The sequence below is a fragment of the Phaseolus vulgaris genome, chromosome 2 (assembly GCF_000499845.2).
Source record: "Phaseolus vulgaris cultivar G19833 chromosome 2, P. vulgaris v2.0, whole genome shotgun sequence".
Classification (NCBI taxonomy): Eukaryota; Viridiplantae; Streptophyta; class Magnoliopsida; order Fabales; family Fabaceae; genus Phaseolus; species Phaseolus vulgaris.
The window spans coordinates 8405536-8413246 of NC_023758.2; the positions used below are offsets into that span (position 1 = coordinate 8405536).

Consider the following 7711-nt stretch of genomic DNA (forward strand, 5'->3'; position numbering starts at 1 on the left):
TAAAAAACAGTTTAAAATGAAATGACGTTTTTTTTTCTTTCTTGAGAGGTACTATGCTAGTAATACTACAAAAAACAGTATATTATTGATAATAAATTACTAAAGAAAAACTTATAAAATGAGAAGCATGCAAAAAACTTATAATATTTAATAAGTTTTGGTTAATAATAAAAGTGTTAAGAATATGGAAAAGAATATATACTGCTAACATTTTTTTATGAACAAAAGTCTAGAAGCACATGAAATTATCTTCAAGGTCAGAATAGAACATTAGAGGAATGGTTCTAAATAGCAAAATAATAAATATAACACAATCAAACTAAAGTGATTTTGGGAAATATTATTTGCTTGTGACATGAGCCAATCCTCATTAGTATAAAATAAAAGTGAATACAGAGAATAGAAATCAAAGACAAAGATGCTTGTCTATAAATAAGGGTTGGTATTGAATTGATGGAAGTTTGTAGCATCTTTTAATTTTATTCACTACTATTCTTTTGAGTGGATTTTATTATTGAATTGATGGAAGTTTGTAGCATCTTTTGTAGCCTCCCATTGAAGTGGTCCTTGGAGTTTATAAATTATAGTAAGTATTCCCTCTAGTTAAGTTGAGAAAAAATATCAACAACAAAACCTCAACTCTAGAACTAACCAAACCGGTGGATTAGGGGAAAATCACCACAAGAAAAAGATCAATGAATTGAAACACAAGAATTCAATAGCATCCACAGGCCTAAACAACCAATCACAGATGTTTACAAGTTTGTGTAATATTAAATTTGACATAAACCCAGTTATCAAAATATTTTGTTTAAGACTAGTGTCCTAACAAACAAAAGTTACTAGTGTGACAGCATTAAAAAGAAAAGCAACGCACAGACCCCCCTGCACGCACCATTTTTTTCTTCTTTTTCTTTCTCTCCCCATATTCTCTTCTCTCCCTCTCTCCTAATTTTCTCTCCCAATCTTCATCTATTTTAGAATCTGATCATACCACGCTGTAGCTGAGGAGTTAAGGAACATTTCTACCCGATCAGATTTTCAAACAGAGTAAGTTCATTTTTACTCTAAATATCCTTTGTTCTCTGTTTTTCCTTAGGATTTAGTCATCAATCTTGATGGGGTCAGTTGAGAAGTTTAATCTTCTCAACTTATTCTATTATATACTGAAATTTTGTTCTGTTTGGATAATTTGCATTAGGCCCGTAAATCTTTAAGCTTATCCAAACGGTGGGGAATAAAATTCTAAAAGTTGCTTGGAAAGCAAGCAATTGAGGTAAGGGAAGCTAAATTTAATTTTTAATAGAACCCTAGGTTAGAAGATCTGGATGTGGAAGGGACGTGGTCCCAATATTCAATTTCTCTTGCAGGGATGTTGTGTGTTTATATATATTGGTTTGTTTGTTTATATATGATTTAATTTGTGGAAATATTTGATTTTGATGATTTAGTATTAAAGTGTTATTTTTTTATGTCAAATAGACTTTTGAATATTTTAGATCACTTTTTGAAATGGTATGGAATTGAATTCATACATTTGGGATAATGTATGGACTGATGTTCGTTGTGTATTAAGTATTGATGTCGGGATAATGTATGGACTGATGTTTGCTATGTATTAAGTATTGATGCCTATGTGGTAACAGAGATCTCCGAGCTTCACTGATGATCTAAGTCACATAGATTAAGATATCAGGTGGTGAGAAGCTGATGGGGGAGTTCATGCACACCGTGACATATGAGATGCACGGCTTGGGTTGTATTGAACTTACATTGGTCCTTTCTGTTGGATTCGCTGGTAATCTTTGGATCAGGTGTTAGTCTCTGGTAGGACTTACTTAATACGGGTCTTCCGGAAGACGTTGTTTGTTGAATATTCTGGATGTGTAGATCCATGTGAGATCTATGTGATTGATTTATGTTGTAATTTGAAGACGATTGAATAATTGAGAAATTGGCCATGTAATTTGATTTTCTCTTTTAATTTAATTTCGTATATTATAAAATTCTATTTTCACTAGCTTACCCTTGCTTTTTGTGTTGTGTTTAAACTGCGATGACTGTACTATGTACACGAGCAGATGACCATACAGGTGCAGGAAAACCTTAGAGGTTTCAGAGTTTTATTTTGAGCTATGGATATGTAAATATTTGTATTTCTATAAATCCTAATCATGTATTAGGAATGTTTTGAAAAACTCCAAGTTTGTATAGAAATACGTAGAACTTGTATTGTAATAGTTAGATGTTATTTTCTGGGGTGTTACAACTAGTTCATACACTAAAAATTTCTTGCTAAGAAGAACAGATGGCTTATTTGTGGAAACATTAACTTGTGGTTTGGTAAGTGTCATGTCTCTACATGATCTTCACTAGTTTGTTGAGGGCATATACTTATCTGATGTTGCAACATGATTTTACCAATGTTGATATGATGAATGGTTCTCTACTATGCAAATCAAATTATTATGTGTGATAGAAAGGTGGTAGGATTAATGACTTGTAAAACAAGTTGAGATCTTATTTAGAATCTCATTTATGGGTAGATATAAGTGTCTGCCTTTGTTGTCTGCATCAAGTTTTGTGTGATGGTGAGTGTTACAGATATGGTTCTGATGTTTGGCATTCCTTGCTAATCAAGAGTAGGGTGGGGAAAAACAAAAGGTAGGGACTAAGTTATGCCTTTCCTTATAAGCATGGTATATGTTATTAGTATTATTTATTATTTGTAGCTTATGAATACATCAAAGTATAGTTTTTAAAATTTAAAGTGGTTAGTATCTAATATTTTGGTAATTAATATTATATACCAATTTAAAAATTAATTTATAATTTTTTATTAACAATAAAAATTATTTTAGATACAATAATTTTTTTAATTTATAAACTAGTATAAATTTGTCAATATATATTATCTCTCGCACTTGTATATCCGCATTTTTCTATTTTTATTATTACAACATAAAATAATTTTTATGCCCCTCAACAAGCCTCACTTTGCAATGTTTAGTTTTGAATTTAAAAATAGTGTTATCTCTTTTGTTATCCTTTTGAGATATAAAATTAAAACTGCTCACAAAATAAAAAAATATCTCCACTCGTAGATTTTTAAAATAATAAAAAATATATAAATATAAGGATAAAATTGGAATTAAATAAAAAGACAGCTAAAGAGGGAAATCCCCTTTATATATAGGTATAGATATAATAACAAAATACACTTACATACACACACACAATATTCAACACATCACTTGCAAATTATATTGTTGCATTGTCAACAAGATAAAGTATCCTTCAACAACACCCCCAATGAACAATGTCAATTGAAACATTATCAACAATATGTATCACCAATATACAATGATATCGCAACTAGCCGTCTTTTGGAAGACTCAATGTATTAAAAATGACCTACTAAATACTAACATTTTTCCTAGATTAGTATAGTTCATACACTTAGTTATCCAAGTCTAATGCATATTTAGGTTCTGACTACTTGATTTATTAATCTAAATTATCAAATCATTATTGAATTCAAGATATATCATCTACTTAATGAGCTAACATACTTAATACTTCCCCAAATAGGCTGATATCATCTTAGGTATCACATATTTTTTATTCATACATACATATTCTATTTTTCAGTAAAGATTGGGTCAAATACGATCCTTATGGGTCGGGTCAGATAGCCAACATGGATCAGATCTAATCATTAATGTTTTGAAGAAAATGTATATTGTTTATTTATTTAAGTTTGTTTATTTACTCGTTTCATTTAAAGCATATGTCTAACCAAACATAAAGGAAAAAAGATATTCAACGCATGACATCATTGAAAAACGGGAATTCAAGGGGCAATTGAGAGATTTTTGTTACAATCTCCTGAAGGAAGAGGGATCGAAAAAATGCTACAAAGGGATTGTGAGTCTCTGACCTAAGGTAAGCATTATTCTATGTCAGATACACTACATTGATATTTATGCTCTCACTGACTTGATCATCAGAGTTTTGTCAACAGGTGGAGCTTCCCTCATTTTACTATGATCTTGAAGAAACCCAGAACTACAATTGTGAAGGATCACCTCGAAGACCACCTCCAACCCTCCGACCTCGAGTTTTGGCGAGAACATTTGGTGCACACCGTGGGACAAGATCGCTTGCGTGAGGAAGCCCACACTAATTGGGAGGAAGCCCGAACAAACCAAGAATGACTCATGGGTGCAGTAGATTCTTCTAGAAGATTGGTGGAAAACATTGTCTGGATGAAAGAAAAACTACAAAAAATGAACGAGGAGTTGCGTAGAATCATGCATAGGCAAGGGAGGAGAAGTGCACGAGCCCGTTCCCCAGACATGTCATCATGAGATAACCCTCAACTGTTCTTATAGGAAATTATGGAAGAATTGATTCCACCTCACTTCATTACAACAAAGATCACCCCTTTTTTCTGGGGTAGAAGACCCCAAATGCCATTTAAAGTCGTTTAGAGCTCAAATGATAATCTCAGGTGGATTGAACGTCATTTGATGCAAAAATGTTTATAGGCACGTTCACGAGGACGACTCTTCAATGGTTCAGCAGATTTCACACGACTACATCACTTTTTTTCAAGAATTCTCCAGGATATTCAAGGAACAATTCTCAGCCAACAAGGTCTACCCCCTTCCCCGATTACCCGTTCTTTTTGACTTAAGATAACGAGAATGGGAATCCTTGAAGGACTAATTGAATCGCTTTTGCACCGTCTCGGTACGTCAGCAAACCCCAAATGAAGAGATGGTAGTCGTTGCATTCTTGAAAGGACTTCGGGTATGTCCCTTTAGTGACTCATTAATTCGAAACAGGGAAGAGTCCATGGCTGAAGTACAAAAGTGAGTAGTAGCTCACATTGAACGAATAAGCAATTCAAAGGAAGAATATGAACAAACAATCAAAGCAGGGAAGATACAAGGAGAATGGACGTGAGCACTGCCAAAAGAACACTGAGGCATCCCCAAATCAACAATCTGATCAAAGATACATCCCATATATGGCTAAAAAGGTGTATACGAAGGATCAATTCGATAGCGACATACCTTGGCCAAGGTTCAAAACATTTTACAGGTTGCTCATGACAAAGGAAGACGTGGTGGACAAGTTATAATTTCTAAAAACGATTGATCGGACATTGGGTAGATGGAAAGATGTATCGTGTAAGTTTCATCAAACGCGATCACAACACCGAGAGGTGTCTGACTTTATCTTACCAACTCGCCAAGCTGGTCAAAGAAAGTTTTTTGACAAAGTATCTAGAGGTTGCCTACGAGAAAGTAAAAAAAGGCGAAAACCCACTAAAAAGGCGTGGCCATGAAGCTCCAATTCTGAGATAGCGAGAAGGGAAATCCCTGAAGGACTATCTGAATCTCTTTTGCACCAAATGAAGAGATGGTATTCTTCGCATTCATGAAGGGACTCTGGGTCGGTCCCTTCAGTGGCTCACTAATTCGAAATAGGGAAGAGTCCATAGTTGAAGTATGAGAGCGAGTAATAGCTCACATCGAACGAAAAAGAAATTCAAAGGAAGAAGGTGAACGAACAACCAAAGCAAGGAAGATACAAGGAGAATGGACGAAAGCACCACCAAAAGAACACCGAGGCATCCTGAAATCGGCGATCTGATAGAGATACATCCCATATGTGGCTAAAAGGGTTTATATGAAGGACTAACTCGATAGCGACTTACCTCAGTCAAGGTTCATAACATCTTAACGGTTGCTCATGACAAAGGAAGACGTGGTGGACAAGTTATAGTTTCCAAAAAAGACTGATTGGACACTGGGTAGACATAAATATGTCTGGTGTGAGTTTCATCAAGCGCGGTCACGACACTGAGAGGTGTCTGACTTTATGTTACCAACTTGCCAAGTTGGTCAAAGAAGATTTTTTGACAAAGTATCTAGAGGTTGCTTACAAGAAAGTAAAAAAAGGCGAAGACCCACTAAAAAGGCATGGCATGAAGCCACAATTCTGAGAGAGCGAGAAGGGGTAGCAGGATGATTCTCTGGAGGGGGGTCTTCGGCATCTAGCCGGAAACGCTACTCCAGGGTTGTCTTGTCCTTAGAGACTCAAAAGCCCAAACATACCTCGGTCCCATCTCTCTGCTTCACAACTACAGATTTCGAGGATGTTTTTCCTCATAAGGATGATCTTGTGGTGTTTTCAGTTATCACTATGGGACGAAAAACACCACAATAATTAAGTACATAGTGGTGAATGCCTCTTCCTCTTACAATTTACTTTTGGGGTGACCGTCATTGAATAAGTTAGGTGTCGTAGTTTCCACCTTACATATGAAGCTGAAACTACCTTCGCCCGAAGGCAAGGTAATTACTATGAGGGTGGATCTAAAGGTAGTCCAGAAATTTTACAAGGACACTTTGAGAAGTAGAAAAGGTATGTACACCATCACGACTCAATTGGTAAGGCCAAATATAGAGATAAAGCACCCCAGCTCTAGGGAAAGACGTCCCGAACCTGCAGGAGAGGTGCGGGAATTAGAAAATGGCAAGTAATTCAAGATTGGCGCGTCACTACATGAAGAATTGGAAGAAAAGATCAAGAAATCATATAAAAAAAATATGGATGCCTTTGTGTGGTCGGCCGCCGACATGCCTGAAGTCGACCCGGATTTCCTATGCCACCATTCGACCATGGACGAAAGAGTAAAACCTATTGTACAAAAGCAAAGAAAATTCAATGAAGAAAAACGCCGAACTATAAAGAACGAAACCCAAAAACTCATGGAAGTTGGTCATGTTAGGGAAATTCAATATCCCAAATGGTTGGTGAACGTGGTAATGGTAAAGAAGTCGAATAAGAACTGGAGAATGTGAATAGATTTCACCGATCTCAATAACACCTGTCCCAAGGACTCTTATCCACTGCCTTATATAGATTCTTTAGTCGACAATGCATTTGGTTGTGGCTTACTTAGCTTCATGGGTGCTTTTTCAAGCTGGAAAATTAGTCGCTTTTTTGTTAACTGAAAGAGGAATAAAGGCGAACCTTCACAAATGCGATAGTTTAGATGAGGAGCCCAAGCAATGTGAAGGAAGTACAAAAGTTGATCGGTTGAATGGGTGCCCTGTCACGCTTTTTGTCAGCCAGTGGTGATAAGGAATACCTATATTTTCAATGTCTTTAGAAGAATGATTGATTCATCTAGTCCGACAAGTGTGAATACTTGGCCAATACACCCATACTCAGCAAGCCCACTCCAAAACTCCCATTTGGATGTACTTCTTAGTTATCGATCGAGCTATAAACTCAGTTATTATGCAAGATGAAGAGAAGATTCAGAAGCCAATATATTTCATCAATAAACTACTACAAGGTGCGAAGATTCATTATCAAGCCATAAAAAAACTACATTAGCAATGGTCTTTACAGCACGGCGGTTACGACATCATTTTCAAAGTTTCACTGTAATAATAATGACTGACCTTCCTAAAAGCAGGTTTTTCATAAACCAAACATGGCGGGAAGAATGTTAGGTGGGCCATTGAGCTAACAGAGTTCGACATCCGCTACGAATCACAACGCCCTATCAAGGGACATGTATATGCAAATTACATTGTAGTGCTCACTCTGAAGAGTTCCGAAGCAAGCAGAGAAGACTTCCTGTGTGATGGCAAATTCATGGAGCTCTTCTCGGAATCATGTGAAA

At 36.0% G+C, this 7711-nt stretch overlaps 1 long non-coding RNA gene across 1 annotated transcript; it reads left to right on the forward strand.

The window, feature by feature from the left end:
• The first annotated feature begins 649 nt into the window (after window positions 1-649).
• Window positions 650-2797, forward strand: LOC137809610 (uncharacterized). Its single transcript, XR_011080785.1, has 3 exons — window positions 650-1050; window positions 1202-1276; window positions 2082-2797. It is a non-coding gene; the product is annotated as an uncharacterized lncRNA (long non-coding RNA).
• Window positions 2798-7711: the final 4914 nt, after the last annotated feature.